Raw genomic sequence first — 21,189 nt, forward strand, 5'->3', positions numbered from 1 at the left:
ATACACTGATCACGTGTCTGTGCATACACTGATCACGTGGCTGATCATGCACTGATCACCTGGCTGACCATACACTGATCACGTGGCTGATCATGCACTGATCACATAGCTATCATGCACTGATCACATGACTGCCCATGAACTGATCACGTGGATATCATACACTGATCACGTGAGAGATCATGCACTGATCATGTGACTGGTCATGCACTGATCTGGTGGCTGTCATGCATTAATCACGTGGTGATCATACATTGATCACGTGACTGATCATGCACTGATCACGTGGCTATCATGCACTGATCACGTGGCTATCATGCACAGATCACTTTGCTATCATGCACTGATCACGTGGCTGATCATGCACTAATCACGTTGCGGACCATGCACTGATAACATGGCTGATCAGCCACTGATCACGTGACTGTGCATGCTGTGATCACGTGGCTGAATATGCACTGATAACCTGGCTATCATACACTGATCAAGTGACTGATCATGGACTCTTCACGTGCCTGATCATGCACTGATCACGTGGCTGATCATGCACTAATCACGTGGCTGATTATGCACTGATCACGTGACTGATTATGCACTGATCGCGTAACTAATCATGCACTGATCAAGTAACTGCGCATACACTGATCACGTGACTGATCATGCACTCATCACGTGGCTATCATGCACTTATCACGTGGCTAATCATACGTTGGTCAAATAACTAATCAAGCACTGATCACGTGGTGATCTTGCACTGATCACGTGGCTATAATGCACTGATCACGTGACTGCGTAAGAACTGGTCACGTACCTCTTCATGCACTGAACAAGTGACTGCGCATGCCCTGATCACGTGACTGATCATGCACTGAACACGTGGCTATCATGCACTGATCACGTGGCTAATCATACATTGGTCACGTAACTAATCATGCACTGACCACGTGGCGTTCTTGCACTGATCACGTGGCTGATCATGCACTGATCATGTGACTGATCATGCACTGATCACGTGACTGTTCATCCACTGATCACGTGGCTCACCATTCGCTGATCACGTGACTGATCATGCACTGATCACGAGGCTGAATATGCAATGATCACGAAGCTGATCATACACTGACCACGGGACTGTGCATGCACTGATCACTTGGCTGATCATTCAATGATCACGTGGCTGATCATGCACTGATCACGTGGCTGATCATGCACTGATAACCTGGCTATCATACACTGATCACGTGACTGATCATGGACTCTTCACGTGCCTGATCATGCACTGATCACGTCTCTGATCATGCACTGATCACCAGGCTGACCAAATACTGATCACGTGACTGATCATGCAGTGATAACATGGCTATCATGCACTTATCACGTGGCTGATCATGTGCTGATCATGTGACTGATCATGCACTGATCACGTGGCTGATCATGGACTCTTCACGTGCCTGATCATACACTGATCACGTCGCTGAACATGCACTGATCACGTGACAGATCATGCACTGATCATGTGGCTATCATTCACTGATCACGTGTCTATCATACACTGAACACGTGGCTGATCATGCACTATTCACGTGGCTGATCATGTACTAATCACGTTGCTGATCAAGCACTGGTAAGGTGCCTATCAATCACTGATTCCGTGACTGATCATGCAATGATCACGTGACTGATCATGCACTGATCACATGGCTATCATGCACTGATCACTTGGCTGATCATACACTGATCACATAACTGATCATGCACTGATCACGAGCCTGATCATGCACTGATCACGTGACTGATCATGAACTTATCACATGACTGATCATGCACTGATCATATGCCTGATCATGCACTGATCACGTACCTTATTATGCACTGATCATTTGGCTGATCATACACTGATCACGTGACTGTGCATGCACTGATCACGTTGCTCATCATGCACTGATCACCTGCCTGACCATACACTGATCACGTGGCTGACCGTGCACTGATCACATAGCTATCATGCACTGAACACATGACTTCCCATGAACTGATCACGTGGATATCATACACTGATCACATGACAGATCATGCACTGATCACCTGACTGGTCATGCACTGATCTGATGGCTATCATTCACTGATCACGTGGTTGATCATACATTGATCACATGACTGATCATGCACTGATCACGTGGCTATCATGCACTGATCACGTGGCTGATCAAACACTGATCACGTGACTGATCATGCACTGATCACGTTCCTGATTATGCACTGATCACGAAGCTGACCATACACTGATCATGTGACTCTGCATGCACTGATCACGTGGCTGATCATGCACTGATCACATAGCTGATCATGCACTGAACACGTGACTGATCATAAACTGATCACATGACTGATCAGGCACTGATCATGTGCCTGATCATGCACTGATCACGTACCTGATCATGCACTGATCGTTTGGCTGATCATACACTGAACACGTGATTGTGCATGCACTGATCACGTGGATGATCATGCACTGATCACGTGACTGATCATGAACTGATCACATGACTGATCATGTGCCTGATCATGAACTGATTACGTACCTGATCATGCACTGATCATTTGGCTGATCATACACTGATCACGTGCCTGATCATGAACTGATTAAGTACCTGATCATGCACTGATCACGTGGCTGATCATGCACTGATCACGAAGCTGATCATACACTGATCCCGTGACTGTGCATGCACTGATCACGTGGCTGAACATGCACTGATCACGTGGGTGATCATGCACTGATCACGTGGCTGATCATACAGTGATCACTTGGCTGATCATGCACTAATCACGTTGTGGATTATGCACTGATCACGTGGCTGATCATACAGTGATCACTTTCCTGGTCATGCACTGATTAAGTGGCTTATCATACACTGATCTCATGGCTGATCCTGCACTGATCACGTGGCTGATAATACACTGACCACGTGGCTGATCATGCACTAATCAGGTTGCTCATCATGCACTGATCAGGTGGCTATCATGAACTGATCACGTGGCTGAGCATGCAGTGATCACCTGGCTGATCGTCCACTGATCACGTAGCTGATCATGCACTGTTCACGTAGCTATCATGCACTAATCACATGACTGCGCATGAACTGATCACGTGGATATCATTCACTGATCACGTGACAAATCATGCACTGATTACATGACTGGTCATGCACTGATCTGGTGGCTATCATGCATTGATCTCGTGGTTGATCCTACAATGATCACGTGACTGATCATTCACTGATCACGTGGCTATCATGCATTAATCATGTAGCTATCATGCCCTGATCACTTGGTTATCATGCACTGATCACGTGGCTGATCATGCAGTGATCTGTTGGCTATCATGCACTGATTACGTGCCTATCATGCACTGATCACGTGGATGATCAAACACTGATCACGAGGCTGATCATTCACTGATCACGAGACTCATCATGCACTGATCGCGTGGCTGAATATGCACTGATCACGAAGCTGATTATACACTGATGACGGGACTGTGCATGCACTGATCACTTGGCTGATCATGCACTGATCACGTGGCTGATCATGCACTGATCCCGTGGCTGAGCATACACTTATCACGTGGCTGATCATGCACTAATCATGTTGCAGATCATGCACTGATAACGTGGCTCATCATACACTGATCACGTGGCTGATCATGCACTGATCACGTGGCTGATCATGCACTGATCCCGTGGCTGAGCATACACTTATCACGTGGCTGATCATGCACTAATCATGTTGCAGATCATGCACTGATAACATGGCTCATCATACACTGATCACGTGGCTGATCATGCACTGATCACCTAGCTATCATGCACTGATCACATGACTGGGCATGAACTCATCACATGGATATCATACACTGATCACGTGACAGATCATGCACTGATTCCGTGACTGATCATGCACTGATCACGTGGCTCACCATACACTGATCACATGACTGATCATGCACTGATCACATGGTTGATCATGCACTGATCACGAAGCTGATCATACACTGATCACATGACTGTGCATGCACTGATCACGTGGGTATCATGCAATGATCATGTGACTGCACATGCACAGATCACGTAATTGTAGGCAATGATCACGTGGCTATCATGCACTGATCACGTGGATGATCATGCACTGCTCATGTGACTGAGCTTGCACTGATCAGGTGACTGCACATGCACTGATCACGTGGCTGATCATACAGTGATCAAGTGGCTGATCATTCACTGATTACGTGGCTGATCATGCACAGATCACGTAGCTATCATGCACTGATGACATGGCTATCATGCACTGATCCCGTGGCTGATCATGGAATGATCACGTGACTGATCATGCACTGATCACGAGCCTGATCATGCACTGATACCGTGCCTGATCATGCACTGATCAGGTGACTGATCATGCAGTGATCACGTGCCTGATCATGCGCTGATCAGGTAGCTATCATGCACTAGTCACGTGGTTATCATGCACTGATCACGTGACTGATCATACACTGATCACGTGACTGATCATGCATTGATCAGGAGACTGATCATGCACTGATCCCATGCCTGATCATGCACTGATCAGGTGACTGCTCATGCACTGATCACGTGCCTGATCATGCACTGATCACGTGGCTGATCATGTACTGATCACGAAGCTGATCATACAATGATCATGTGACTGTGCATGCACTGATCACTTGGCTGATCATGCACTGATCACGTGGCTGACCATGCACTGATCATGTGGCTGATCATACATTGAACACCTGACTGATCATGCACTGATCACCTTGGTATCATGCACTGATCACGTAGCTGATCATGCACTGATCACGGGACTGAGCATGCACTGAAACGTTCTGATCATGCACTGATCACGTGGATATCATGCACTGATCATGTGACTGCGCATGCACTGATCTCGAGGATGATCATACACTGATCACGTGGCTGATCAGGAACTGATCACGTGACTGATCATACTGTAATCAAGTGGCTGATCATTCACTGATTTCGTGTCTGATCATGCACAGGTCACGTAGCAATCATGCACTGATCACATGGCTACCATGCCCTGATCACTTGGCTGATCCTGCACTGATCATGTTCCTGATCATGCACTGATCACGGACCTGATCATTCACTGATCATTTGGCTGATCATACACTGCTCACGTGACTGTGCATACACTGATCACGTGGCTGATCATGCACTTATCACCTGGCTGACCATACACAGATCACGTGGCTGATCATGCACTGATCACATAGCTATCATGCACTGATCACATGACTGCCCATGAACTGATCAGTAATTACCTGTCAGTCACTGATCACTGCATGAGAAACACGTGATCAGTGCATGATGAGCCACGTGATCAGTGCCTGATCATCCACATCATCAGTGCATACGCAGTCACGTGGTCAGTGCATGATAGCCACGTGATGAGTGCATGCTCAGTCACGGGATCAGGGCCTGCTGAGCTGCGTGATTCCTGCCGGCTCATCTGCATGAAAATTGCCAGCTGAGCTTCGTGATTCCTCTCTACTCATCTGCTGGCCAATTTCCAGCTGAGCTGTGTGATTTCTGCTTGGTCACCTGCTTGATTATTGCCAGTTGAGAAGCTCGATTCGTCACTGCTGAGCTCCATGCTTATTGCCTGCTGATTGCGTGGTTCGTGTCTGCTCAGCTCTTTGAGTATTGCCTCCTGAGGTCCCTGTTCGGGCACCACCTGCCGGGGACCAGCCCCAGCTGATCCAGGGTATTCGAAGGAGAGATGGCCTAGGCGACTATTTATATGCTAATCAGAGATGTCAAGAATAATAGTATGAGGATTGCTCACTAGGAAAATTCGGTGGAGAAAAGAGACTGAGTAGCTTGGTTTACGCGGGAGACCAATAAATCTTCAAAATAAAAAGTTTGCACCACTTACGTAGGCCGCAGGCGCCCTCTCGAATAGCGGAAGGTGCCTCACCCTAGACACCTTCTCGAGTGGGTCTTAGCAGCCCAGGCATAATTAGTAAGCGTGGTGGGTTCTTGCGCTCCAGATGGAGACTCAGCTGGAAGTTAAAGGGAAGAATGACAAGGAACTTTATGAATTGGAGCTGTAAGTTAACTCTTTGACAGAGAGAGCAAGATGCTGGTGGGGGACAGCCCCCAGTAAAATCAGAGGTGAGTGCATAAAGCAATAAAGTAGGCAGACTCTGGTTTTTTGGGGGGTAGATTCTCGAGAATATCCGAGTGGACTCCTGAGGCTCCATCCCACATTTGGGTATGCCGAGCCTCCTTCCTCATGACCTTTGTCCAGAGTGGAATGCCTCCCCGGCTCCCGGCACCTGATCAGTGCATGCTCAGTCATGATATCAGTGCATGATCAGCCACGTGATCACTGACTGCACAGTCACGTGATCAGCGCCTCTCAGTCACGTGATCACCGTATGATAAACACGGGATCAGTAAACGATCAGCCACGTGATCACTGCATGCTCAGTCAGGTGGTCAGTTCCTGATCAGCCACGTGATCAGTGCGTGCACAGTCACATGATCAGCGCCTATCAGTCACTGATCACTGCATGAGAAACCCGTGATCAGTGCATGATGAGCCACGTGATCAGTGCCTGATCATCCACGTCATCAGTGCATGCGCAGTCACGTGATCAGTGCATGATAGCCACGTGATGAGTTCATGCTCAGTCACCTGATCTGTACTTGATCAGCCACGTGATCAGTGCCTGCAGAGTCACGGGATCAGGGCCTGCTGAGCTGCGTGATTCCTGCCGGCTCATCTGCATGAAAATTGCCAGCTGAGCTGCGTGATTCCTGTCTGCTCATCTGCTTGCCAATTGCCAGCTGAGCTGCGTGATTCCTGCCTGGTCACCTGCTTGATTATTGCCAGTTGAGCAGCATGATTCGTCACTGCTGAGCTCCATGCTTATTGCCTGCTGATTGCGTGGTTCGTGTCTGCTCAGCTCTTTGAGTATTGCCTCCTGACGTCCCTGTTCCGGCGCCACCTGCCGGGGAACAGCCCCAGCTGATCCAGGGTATTCGAAGGAGAGATGGCCTAGGCGACTATTTATATGCTAATCAGAGGTATCAAGAATAATAGTATGAGGATGGCTCAGTAGGAAAATTCGGTGGAGAAAAGAGACTGAGTAGCTTGGCTTACGCGGGGGACCAATAAAACTTCAAAACAAGAAGTTTGCACCACTTACGTAGGCCGCAGGTGCCCTCTCGAATAGCGGAAGGTGCCTCACCCTAGACACCTTCTCGAGTGGGTCTTAGCAGCCCAGGCATAATTAGTAAGCGTGGTGGGTTCTTGCGCTCCAGATGGAGACTCAGCTGGAAGTTAAAGGGAAGAATGACAAGGAACTTTATGAATTGGAGCTGTAAGTTAACACTTTGACAGAGAGAGCGAGATGGTGGTGGGCGACAGCCCCCAGTAAAATCAGAGGTGAGTGCACAAAGCAATAAAGTAGGCAGACTCTGGTTTTTTTGGGGGGTAGATGCTCGAGAATATCCGGGTGGACTCGAGGCTCGATCCCGCATTTGCGTATGCCGAGCCTCCTTCCTCATGATCTTTTTCCAGAGTGGAATGCCTCCCCGGCTCCCGGCACCTGATCAGTGCATGCTCAGTCACGATATCAGTGGATGATCAGCCACGTGATCACTGACTGCACAGTCAGGTGATCAGCGCCTCTCAGTCACGTGATCACCGTACGATAAACAAGTGATCAGTGAACCATCAGCCACGTGATCACTGCATGCTCTGTCAGGTGGTCAGTTCCTGATCAGCCACGTGATCAGTGCGTGCACAGTCACATGATCAGTGCCTGTCAGTCACTGATCACTGCATGAGAAACACGTGATCAGTGCATGATGAGCCACGTGATCAGTGCCTGATCATCCATGTCATCAGTGAATGCCCAGTCACGTGATCAGTGCATGATTGCCATGTGATCATTGCCTACAGTTACATGATCAGAGCACACGCAGTCACGTGATCAGTGCTTGATACCCACGTGATCAGCGCATTATCAGTAATATGATCAGCAACATTCAGAAACGTTATCACTGTATGCTCAGTCATGTGATCAGTTCCTGATCAGCCACGTGATCAGTATATGATCGTCCTCGAGATTAGTGCATGGGCAGTCACATGATCAGTGCATGATAGCCACGTGATCAGTCATGATCAGTCTCGTCTTCAGTGCATGATCAGTCACGTGATCAGTGCATGATCAGCTACGTGATCAGTGCATGATAGCCAGGTGATCAGAGCATGATCAGTCACGTGTTCAATGTAAAATCAGCCACGAGATCAGTGCATGATAGCCACGTAAGCAGTACAGGAACAGGTACGTGATCAGTTCATGCGCAGTCACGTGATCAGTGCATTATAGCCACGTGATCAGTGCATGATAGCCCCGTGATCAGATCATGGTCTGTCACGTGATCAGTGCATGCGCAGTCAGGTGATCAGTGCATGATAGCCACGTGGTCAGTTTATGATCAGCCAAGTGATTAGTGCAAGATCAGCCACGTGATCAGTGTATGATTAGCCTCGTGATCAGAGCATGAGAGCCACGTGATCAGTGCATGATCAGTCAAGTTATCAGGGCATGCACAGTCACTTGATCAGTGCATGATAGCTACTCGATCAGTGCATAATCAGTCACGTGATCAGTTCATGATAGCCATGTATTCAGTGCATTATAGCCACGTGATCAGTGCATGATTGTCACATGATCAGTGCATGCGCAGTCACGTGATCAGTGCATGATAGCCACGTGATCAGTGCATGATCAGCCAAGTGATTAGTGCATGATCAGCCACGAGATCAGTGTATGATCAGCCAAGTGATCAGTTCATGAGAGCCACCTGATCATTCCATGATAAGCAACGGGATTAGTGCATGATCAGCCACTTGATCAGTATATGATCAGCCACGTGATCAGTGCATGATCTGCAACGTGATTAGTGCATGATCAGCCACGTGATCAGGGTATGATCAGCTTCGTGATCAATGCATGATCAGCTACGTGATCAGTGCATGATCAGGCACGTGATCAGTGCATGATCAGTCACGTTATCTGTATATGATCAGCCACATGATCAGGGCATGATAGCCACGTGATCAGTGCATGATCAGCCTCGTGATCAGTGCATGATGAGGCACGGGATCAGTGGATGATCAGTCAGGTGATCAGTATATGATCAGCCCCGGGATCAGGGCATGATAGCCACGTGATCAGTACATGATCAGCCACGTGATCAGTGCATGATCAGCGACGTGATCAGTGCATGATGAGGCACGTGATCAGTGCATGATCAGTCACGTGAACAGTCCGTGCTCAGTCACATGATCAGGTCCTGATGAGCTCTGTGATTCCTGTCTGTTCATCTGCTTGATTATTGCCAACTGAGCTGTGTGATTTCTGGCTGCTCATCTGCTTGATGATTGCCATCTTAGCTGCATGATTCCTGCCTGATCATCTGCTTGATAACTGCCAGCTGAGATTCGTGATTCCTGCCTGCTCATCTGCTTGATAATTGCCAGCTGACCTGCGTGATACCTGCCTGCTCATATGCTTGATTATTGCCAGCTGAGCTGTGTGATTTCTGGCTGCTCATCTGCTTGATAACTGCCAGCTGAGCTTCGTGATACCTGCCTGCTCATGTGCTTGATTATTGCCAGCTGAGCTGTGTGATTTCTGGCTGCTCATCTGCTTGATAACTGCCAGCTGAGCTTCGTGATTCCTGCCTGCTCATCTGCTTGATAATTGCCAGCTGACCTGCGTGATTCCTGCCTGCTCATCTGCTTGACAATTGCCAGCTGACCCATGTAATTCCTGCCTGCTCAGGTGCTTGATTATTGCCAGCTGAGAAGCATGATTCTTCACAGCTGAGGTCCATGATTATTGCCTGATGATTGCGTGATTCGATCCTGCTCAGCTCTGTGATTATTGCCTCCTGAGGCACATCATCAGTGCATGATAGCCAAGTGGTCAGCGCATGATCAGTCACATGATCAGCGCCATTCAGACACGTGATCACTGCATGCTCAGCCACGTGATCAGTTCATGATCAATAACGTGATTAGTGCATCATCAGCCATGTGATCAGTGCATGATCAGCCACGTGATCAGTGCATGATCAGCCATGTGATCAGTGTATGATCAGCCACGTGATCATTGCATGCATGCACAGTCACGTGATCAGTGTATGATAGCCACGTAATCAGTGCATGAAAGCCAGCTGATCAGTGCATGATCAGTCACGAGATCAGTGCATGATGTGTCACGTGGTGAGTGTATGATCATCCACATGGTCAGTGCATGGGCAGTCACGTGATCAGTGAATTATTGCCATGTGATCAGTGCATGATCAGTCACATAATAACTGTATGATCAGCAACGTCAAGAGTGCATGCTCAGTCACGTTATCAGGGACTGCTGAACTGCGTGATTCCTGTCTGATGAGCTGCTTGACAATTGACAACTGTGCAGCGTGCTTCCTGCCTGCTCATCTGCTTGATTATTGCCAGCTGAGCTGCGTGATTCCTGCCTGCTCATGTGCTTGATAACTGCCAGCTGAGCTTCGTGATTCCTGCCTGCTCATCTGTTTCATAATTGCCAGCTGACCTGTGTGATTCCTGCCTGCTCATCTGCTTGATAATTGCCAGCTGTGCTGGGGATACCTGCCTGCTCATCTGCTTGATTATTGCCAGCTGAGCTGCGTGATTCCTGCCTGCTCATCTGCTTGACAATATTCAGCTGAGCCGTGTGATTCCTGCCTGCTCAGGTGCTTGATTATTGCCAGCTGAGAAGCATGATTCTTCACAGCAGAGGTCCATGATTATTGCCTGATGATTGCGTGATTTGATCCTGCTCAGCTCTTTGATTATTGCCTCCTGAGGAACATCATCAGTGCATGATAGCCAAGTGGTCAGCGCATGATCAGTCACATGATCAGCACCATTCAGACGTGTGATCACTGCATGCTCAGCCACGTGATCAGTTCATGATCAATAACGTGATTAGTGCATCATCAGCCATGTGGTCAGTGCATGATCTGTCACGTGATCAATGAATTATATCCATGTGATCAGTTCATGCGCAGTCATGTGATCAGTGCATGATAGCTACGTGATCAGTGCATGATCAGCCACGTGATCAGTGCATGATGAGGCACGTGATCAGTGCATGATCAGGCACGTGATCAGTGCATGATCAGGCACGTGATCACTGCATGATCAGTCACGTGAACAGTGCGTGCTCAGTCACATGATCAGGGACTGATGAGCTGTGTGATTCCTGTCTGTTCATCTGCTTGATTATTGCCAGCTGAGCTGTGTGATTTCTGGCTGCTCATCTGCTTGATGATTGCCAGCTTAGCTGCATGATTCCTGCCTGATCACCTGCTTGATAATTGCCAGCTGAGCTGCGTGATACCTGCCTGCTCATGTGCTTGATAATTGCCAGCTGAGCTGTGTGATTTCTGGCTGCTCATCTGCTTGATAACTGCCAGCTGAGATTCGTGATTCCTGCCTGCTCATCTGCTTGATAATTGCCAGCTGAGCTGCGTGATACCTGCCTGCTCATCTGCTTGATTATTGCCAGCTGAGCTGCGTGATTCCTGCCTGCTCATCTGCTTGACAATTGCCAGCTGACCCATGTAATTCCTGCCTGCTCAGGTGCTTGATTATTGCCAGCTGAGAAGCATGATTCTTCACAGCAGAGGTCCATGATTATTGCCTGATGATTGCGTGATTCGATCCTGCTCAGCTCTGTGATTATTGCCTCCTGAGGCACATCATCAGTGCATGATAGCCAAGTGGTCAGCGCATGATCAGTCACATGATCAGCGCCATTCAGACACGTGATCACTGCATGCTCAGCCACGTGATCAGTTCATGATCAATAACGTGATTAGTGCATCATCAGCCATGTGATCAGTGCATGATCAGCCACGTGATCAGTGCGTGATCAGCCATGTGATCAGTGTATGATCAGCCACGTGATCATTGCATGCATGCGCAGTCACGAGATCAGTGTATGATAGCCACGTTATCAGTGCATGAAAGCCAACTGATCAGTGCATGATCAGTCACGAGATCAGTGCATGATGTGTCACGTGGTGAGTGTATGATCATACACCTGATCAGTGCATGCACAGTCTCGTGATCAGTGTATGATCAGCCACGTGATCAGTGCATGATAGCCAACTGATCAGTGCATGATCAGTCACGTTAACAGTCCTTGATCAGCCACCTGATCAGTGCATGATAACCAGGTGATCAGTGCATGATCAGTCACGTGTTCAGCATATGATCATCCACGTGCTCAGTGCATGGGCAGTCACGTGATCAGTGTATGATAAGCCACGTGAACAGTGCGTGCTCAGACCCGTGATCAAGGCCTGCTGAGCTGCGTGATTCCTGTCTGATCAGCTGCTTGACAATTGCCAACTGTGCTGCATGATTCCTGCCTGGTCATCTGATTGATAATTGCCAGCTGAACTGAGTGATTCCTGCCTGCTCATGTGCTTGATAATTGCCAGCTGAGCTGTGTGATTCCTGCCTGCTCATCTGCTTGATAATTGCCAGCTGAGCTGCGTGTTACCTGCCTGCTCATCTGCTAGATTATTGCCAGCTGAGCTGTGTGATTCCTGCCTGCTCATCTGCTTGACATTTGCCAGCTCAGCTGCGTGTTTCCTGCCTGCTCATCTTCCTGATTATTGCCAGCTGAGCAGCATGATTCGTCATAGCTGAGGAACATGATTATTGCCTGCTGATTGCGTGATTCGTGCCTACTCAGCTCTTTGATTATTCCCTCAAAAGGCACAGGATCAGTGTATGATAGCAAACATTATCAGCGCCTGATCAGTCACATAATCAGCGCCTTTCAGGCATTAGATCACTACATGATAGTCACCTGATCACTTCATAGCTCAGTCACGGTATCAGTGCATGATCAGCCACGTGACCTGTGCCTGCACATTCACATAAGCAGCGCCTCTCTGTCACGTGATCACTGCATGATAAACACGTAATTACTGCGTGATCAGCCACGTGAACAGTGCATGGGCAGTCACGTGATCAATGCATGATAGCCAAGTGATCAGTGAATGATAGCAACGTGATCAGAGCGTGCTCAGTCACGTGATCAGGGCCTGCTGAGCTGCGTGATTCCTGTCTGTTCATCTTCTTGACAATTGCCAGCTGAGCTGCGTGTTTCCTGCCTGCTCATCTGCTTGATAATTGCCAGCTGAGCCGCGTGAATCCTGCCTGCTCTTCTGCTTGATAATTGCCAGCTGAGCTGCGTGATTCCTGCCTGCTCATCTGCTTCAAGTGATCAGTGCATGATAGCCAACTGATCAGTGCATGATCAGTCACGTGATCAGTGCATGATCAGTCACGTGATCAGTCCATGATCAACCACGTGATCAGTGCATGATAGCCAGGGGATGAGTGCATGTTCAGTCACGTGTTCAGTGTATGATCATCCACGTTGTCAGTATATGGGCAGTCACGTGATCAGTGAATTATAGCCATGTGATCAGTGCATGATCAGTCACGTGATAAGTGTATGATCATCAACGTCAAGAGTGCATGCTCAGTCACGTAATCAGGGCCTGCTGAGCTGCGTGATACATGTCTGATCTGCTGCTTCACATTTGCCAACTGTGCTGCATGCTTCCTGCCTGCTCATCTGCATGATTACTGCCAGCTGAGCTGCGTGATTACTGCCTGCTCATCTGCTTGATAACTGCCAGCTGAGATTTGTGATTCCTGCCTGTTCATCTGCTTCATAATTGCCAGCTGACCTGCGTGATTCCTGCCTGCTCATCTGCTTGATATTTGCCAGCTGAGCTGGTGATACCTTCCTGTTCATCTGCTTGATTATTGCCAGCTGAGCTGCGTGTTTCCTGCCTGCTCATCTGCTTGATTGCTGGGGACCAGCCCCAGCTGATCCAGGGTATTCGAAGGAGAGACGGCCTAGGCGACTATTTATATGCTAATTAAAGATATAGAGAACAACAGAATGAGGATAGCTCAGTAGGAAAATTCAGTGGAGAAAAGAAGCTGAGTAGCTTGGTTTATGCGGGAGACCAATAAAACTTCAAGACAAGAAGTTTGCACCACTTACGTAGGCCGCAGGCGCCCTCTTGAATAGCAGAAGGTGTCTCACCCTAGACACCTTCTCGAGTGGGTCTTAGAAGCCCAGGCATAATTAGTAAGCGTGGTGGGTTCCGCGCTCCAGATGGAGACTCAGCTGGAAGTTAAAGGGAAGAATGACATGGGGAGACCAAGCGCTGGTGAACAAGGCCCGTAGCTTTATTTTTAACAGGGGCTTTTATACCCTAAGTTACACATAGAGGATAATAGGGGATGCAAAGTCAGCAGTCTTTGATTCTTATCAAAAACCAAGGTTTCTTTCCTGCAAATTTATCATATACAAATGGTTTAGGTGATTTACATCATCTTCTGGCCAGAAGGCCTACTAACATTTTATGACTCTTGACAAGGACTTATCAACAAAGACTTATTTTCTCTAAGAGTAATTATTTTAAGCTTTGGCACCATCTTCCAAAGATAAAATTGCATTCCTATAGGGCGGATGTGTAATGGGTTTACAACAAAGGAAAGAATTTATTACCTTAAGGGTCTAAAGTTACTAACACCAAGGCCACTACTTATTTTTTCTATATACCAACTATTAATTAATACACATTCAAGGATACAATCAGGGGATGTGAAAACTTGGCAACAAGCATTGACTCATCAATGAAATCCTTTACTAGTTTATTCTGACAGTTTTTAACTCTCTGAGAGGCTCTAAGCTATTTGAATATCTTAAGTTTCCCGTGCCTCTGGAGGCTAGGAGACTGTAAACAATCGTATGCATAGCTGCAGGAGTCCGGGTAAACTTGTCAGGCGAGTTAGAGAGCCATCTGAGGGGTTTGGATTTAAACACTCCTAATTGCCCAGGAACTTTATGAATTGGAGCTGTAAGTTAACTCTTTGACAGAGAGAGAGAGAGATGGTGGTAGGGGACAGCCCCCAGTAAAGTCAGAGGTGAGAGCACAAAGCAATAAAGTAGGCAGACTCTGGTTTTTTGGGGGAAAATGCTCGAGAATATCCGGGCGGACTCCTGAGGCTCGGTCCCGCCTTTGCGTATGCCGAGCCTCCTTCCTCATGACCTTTGTCAGGAGCAGAATGCCTCACCGGCTCCCCGAACTTGATATTTGCCAGCTGAGCTGGTGATTCCTGCCTGCTCAGCTGCTTGATTATTGCCAGCTGAGCAGCATGATTCGTCACAGCTAAGGTCCATGATTTTTGCCTGCTGATTGCGTGATTCGTGGCTGTTCAGCTCTTTGATTATTGTGCATGATAGCCAAGTGATCAGCGCATGATCAGTCAGGTTATCATTATATGATCAGCCACGTGATCAGGGCATGATAGCCACGTGATCAGTATATGATCAGCCACGTGATCAGTGCATTATCAGCCACGTGATGAGTGCATGATCTATCACGTGATCAGTGTATGATATCCACGTGATCACTTCATGCTCAGTCATGTGATCAGTACATGATAGCTACGTGATCAGTGCATGATCAGCCACGTGATCCGTGCAAGATCGCCACGTGATTAGTGCATGATTAGTTAAGTGACGAATGTATGATTAGCCACGTGATCAGTGCATGATAGCCATGTAATCAGTGCATGATCAGTCACGTGATCAGTGTATGATCAGCCACTGGATCAGTGCATGATAGCCACCTGATCAGTGCATGATAAGCAACGTGATCAGTGCATGTTCAGCCACGTGATCAGTGTATGATCAGCCACGTGATCAGTGCATGCTCTGCAACGTGATTAGTTCATGATCAGCCACGTGATCAGTGTATGATCAGCCACGTGATCAGTGCATGATCAGCCACGTGATCATTGCATGATCAGCAACTTGATCAGTGCATGATCAGCCAATTGATCAGTGCATGCACAGTCCCGTGGTCAGTGTATGATGTGCTTCATGATCAGTGCATATTCAGCCACGGGATCAGTGCATGATCAGTCACATGATCAGTGAATGATCAGCCACGTGATCAGTGCATGACGAGTCACGTGATCAGTGCATGATAAGCCACGGGATCAGTGCATGATAGCTACGTGATCAGTGCATGATCAGGCACGTAATCAGTGCATGATAGCCACCTGACCAGTGCTTGATCAGCAACATGATTAGTGCATGATCAGCCACGTGATCAGTGCATGATCTCCACCTGATCACTGTATGTTCAGCCACGTGATCATTGCCTGTGCAGTCACGTGATCAGTGTATGATCAGCCACGTGATCAGTGCATGATAGCCAACTGATCAATGCATGATAGCTATGTGATCGGTGCATGCTGAGTCACCTGATCAGTGCATGATCAGTCACTTGATCAGTGCATGCTAGCCACGTGATCAGTGCATGAGAGCCACGTGATCAGTGCATGATCAGTCACGTGATCCGGGCATGCGCAGTCACTTGATCAGTGCATGATAGCTACGCGATCAGTGCATAATCAGTCACGTGATCAGTGCATGATCAGTCACGTGATCCGGGCATGCGCAGTCACTTGATCAGTGCATGATAGCTACGCGATCAGTGCATGATCAGCCACGTGATCAGTGCATGATAGCCACGTAATCAGTGCTTGAACAGGTACGTGATCAGTTCATGCCCAGTCATGTGATCCGTGCATTATAGCCATGTGATCAGTTTATGTTCAGCCAAGTGATTAGTGCATGATCAGCGACGTGTTCAGTGTATGATTAGCCACGTAATCAGTGCATGAACAGGTACGTGATCAGTTCATGCGCAGTCACGTAATCAGTGCATTATAGCCACGTGATCAGTGCATGATAGCCACGTAATCAGTGCTTGATCTGTCACGTGATCAGTACATGTGCAGTCACGTGATCAGTGCATGATAGCCACGTGATCAGTTCATGATCAGCCAAGTTATTAGTGCATGATCAGCCATGATATCAGTGTATGATCAGCCAAGTGATCAGTGAATGAGAGCCACCTGATCATTCCATGATAAGCAACGTGATTAGTGCATAATCAGCCACGTGATCAGTGCCAGATCAGCTACGTGATCAGTGCATGATAGCCAGGTGATCAGTGCTTGATCAGTCACGTGTTCAGTGTATGATCAGCCACGTGATTAGTGCAGGATCAGTCACGTGATCAGTGTATGAGCAACCACGTGATCAATGCCTGATAACCACCAAATCAGTGCATGATCAGTCACGTGATCAGTGCATGATCAGCCACGTGTCAGTGCATGATAGCCATGTGATCAGTGCATGATAGCTACCGGATCAGTGCATGATCACCCAAGTAATCAGTGCATGATAGCCACCTGACCAGTGCATGATCAGCAACGAGATTAGTGCATGATCAGCCAGGTGATCAGTGCATGATGAGCCATGTGATCAGGGCATGATAGCCACGTGATCAGTGCATGATAGTCACGTGATTAGTGCATGATCAGTCACGTCTTCAGTGCATGATCTGTCACGTGATCGGTGTATGATCTTCCTCGTGATCAGTGCATAGGCAATCTTGAGAATAATGCATGATAGTGACGTGATCACTGCATGATCAGTCACGTGATCAGTGCCAGTTCAGCTACGTGATCACTGCATGATAGCCAGGTGATCAGTGCTTGATCAGTCACGTGTTCAGTGTATGATCAGCCACGTGATCAATGCATGATAGCCACCAGATCAGTGCATGATCAGTCACGTGATCATGGCATGCGCAGTCATGTGATCAGTGCAGGATAGCTATGCGATCAGTGCATGATCAGGCAAGTGATCAGTGCATCATAGCCACGTAATCAGTGCGTGAACAGGTAAGTGATCAGTTCATGCCCAGTCAGATGATCAGTGCATGATAGTCACGTGATCAGTGCATGATCAGTCACGTGATCAGTGCATGCGAAATCACGTGATCATTGTATGATCAGCCACGTGATCAGTGTATGATAGCCACCTGATTAGTGTATGATAAACAACGTGATCAGTGCATGATCAGCCACGTTATCAGTGCATGATAGCCACCTGATCAGTGCATGATAAGCAACGTGATTAGTGCATGATCAGCCACGTGATCAGTGTATGATCAGCCACGTGATCAATGCATGATCAGGCACGTGAAGAGTGCCTGATCAGTCATGTGACCAGTGTATGATAGCCAGGGTATCAGGGAATGATCAGCCACATTATCAGTGCCTGATCAGCCACGTGATCAGTTCATGCCCAGCCACGTGATCAGTGTAAGCTCAGCTTCATGATCAGTGCATGATCAGCCACCAGATAATTGCAGGATCAGGCACGTGATCAGTGCATGATCAGTCACGTCATCAGTGCATGATCAGCCACGTGATCAGTGCATGTTGTGGCCAGTGATCAGTGCATGATCAGTCACGTGATCAGTGCATGATCAGCCACGGGTCAGTGCATTATAGCCATTTGATCAGTGAATGATAGATACGTGATCAAGCATGATCAGGCACGTAATCAGTGCATTATAGCCACCTGACCAGTGCATGATCAGCAACGTGATTATTGAATGATCAGCCACGTGATCAGTGCATGATCAGCCACAGGATCAGTGTATGGTCAGCCACGTCATCAGTGCATGATAGCCAAGTGATCAATGCATGACAGCTACGTGATCGGTGCATGCTCAGTCACATGAAAAGTGCATGATCAGCCACGTGATCAGTGGATGCACAGTTACATGATCAGTGTATGATCAGCTTCGTGATCAGTGCATGATCAGGCAAGTGATCAGTGCTTGATCAGTCATGTGATCAGTGTATGGTCAGCCACCTGATCAGTGCATGATCAGCCACGGGGTGAGTGCATGAACAGGCACGTGAAGAGTCCATGATCAGTCACGTGATCAGTGTATGATAGCCAGGTTATCAGTGCATGATCAGCCATGTTATAAGTGCATGATCCACAACGTGATTAGTGCATGATCAGCCACATGATCAGTGCATGATCAGCCACGTGATCAGTGCATGATCAGCCACGTGATCAGTGCATACACAGTCATGTGATCAGTGAATGATAGCCATGTGATCAGTGCATGATCAGGCACGTGATCAATGCATGATCAGTCACGTGATCAGTGAATGATCAGCCACGTGATCAGTGAATTATCTGGCACGTGATCAGTGCATGATCAGCCACATGATCAGTGCATACACAGTCATGTGATCAGTGAATGATAGCCATGTGATCAGTGCATGATCAGGCACGTGATCAATGCATGATCAGTCACGTGATCAGTGAATGATCGGCCACGTGATCAGTGCATTATCTGGCACGTGATCAGTGCATGATCAGTCACATGATCAGTGTATGATCAGCCACGTGATCAGTGCATGATAGCCACGTGATCAGTGCATGATAGCCAAGTGATCATTGCCTACAGTTACGTGATCATTGCATGAGCAGTCCCGTGATCATTGCATGATAGCCACGTGATCAGTGCATGACCAGTCAGGTGATAAGTGCGTGATCAGTCACGTGATCAGTGTATGATCATCCACATAATCAGTGCATGCGCAGTCACGTGATCAGTGCATGATAGCCACGTGATCGGTGCCTGATCAACCACTTTATCAGTGTATGATCAGCCACATGATCAGTGCATGCACAGTCATGGGATCAGTGAATGATAGCCATGTGATCAGTGCATGATCAGTCACGTGATCAGTGTATGATCAGCCACGTGAACAATGCCTGCTGAGTCACGTGACCAGGGCCTACTGAGCTGAGTGATTCTTTCTGCTGAGCTGCTTGACAATTGCCAGCTATGCTGCGTTATTCCTGCCTGCTCATCTGCTTGACAATTGCCAGCTGAGCCGTCTGATTCCTGCCTATTCAGCTGCTTGATGATTGCCAGCTGAGCAGCATGATTCATCAAAGCTGAGAACCATGATTATTGCCTGCTGATTGTGCGATTCGTGCCTGCTCAGCTCTTTGGTTATTGCCTCCTGAGGCACATCATCAGTGTATGATAGCCACGTGATTAATTCATGATCAGTCACATGATCAGCACCATTCATAAAAGAGATTACTGCATGCTAAGTCACGTGATCAGTTCATGATCATCCATGTGATTAATGCATGTTCAGCCCCGTGATAAGTTCATGATCATCCACGTTATTATTGCATGAACAATCAAGTGATCAGTGCATGATAGCCACGTGATCTGTGCATGATCAGTCACGTGATCAGTGTAATATCAGTCACGTGATCAGTGCATGATAGCCACATGACCAGTACATGATTAATCAGTGCATGATCAGTCACGTGATCAGTGCATGATCAGCCATTTTTGTAGTGCATGATCAGTCACGTGATCAGTGTATGATCATCCACATGATCAGTGCATGCACTGTCAAGTGATCAGTGAATGATAGCCATGTGATCAGGGCATGATCAAGCACGTGATCACTGTATCATCAGCCACTTGAACAGTGCGAGCTCAGTCACGTGATCAGGGCATACTGAGCTGCATTTTCCTGTCTGCTCAGCTGCTTGACAATTGCCAGCTGAGCTGCGTGATTACTGCCTGCTCATCGGCTTGATAATTGCCAGTTGAGCTGCGTGATTCCTGGCTGCTCATCTGCGTTATTATTGCCAGCGTCATTGCTCTCGAGTCATGGTAGGGGAATCTGGCCTCGAGACGTGTTGAAGAACGTCTCTCGAGGTCCTTCTCGGGTTGAGGCAGGAAACCCTGGCTTCCCTCGACTTGTGCAGGTGACCTCAGGGGGCTTCTCATGGTGACTCTGAGAAGTCAGCGAAAATGGAGGTGGGAAGGGCCTCTCGGGACCCCACTGGGTTGGGTGCATTGGAAGAGGGCCTCATCTCCAGTTGAGGCAGGAACCTCAGGGTTCCTCTGATTTCAGACTCCGATCGCAGGGTCCCTGCAGACTTGGGACAGGAGAGTCAGGCCTCGTCTTCGGTTGAGGCATGGAATTCCGCTTGCCTCTCGAGGTGTTCCCGGGGAGAGAGGCCACATGTTGAGCTGTATTGTGAACCTGGGGTTTTTTTCCGGACGA

Source organism: Bos indicus, chromosome 4 (genome assembly GCF_029378745.1).
Source record: "Bos indicus isolate NIAB-ARS_2022 breed Sahiwal x Tharparkar chromosome 4, NIAB-ARS_B.indTharparkar_mat_pri_1.0, whole genome shotgun sequence".
Taxonomy (NCBI): domain Eukaryota; kingdom Metazoa; phylum Chordata; class Mammalia; order Artiodactyla; family Bovidae; genus Bos; species Bos indicus.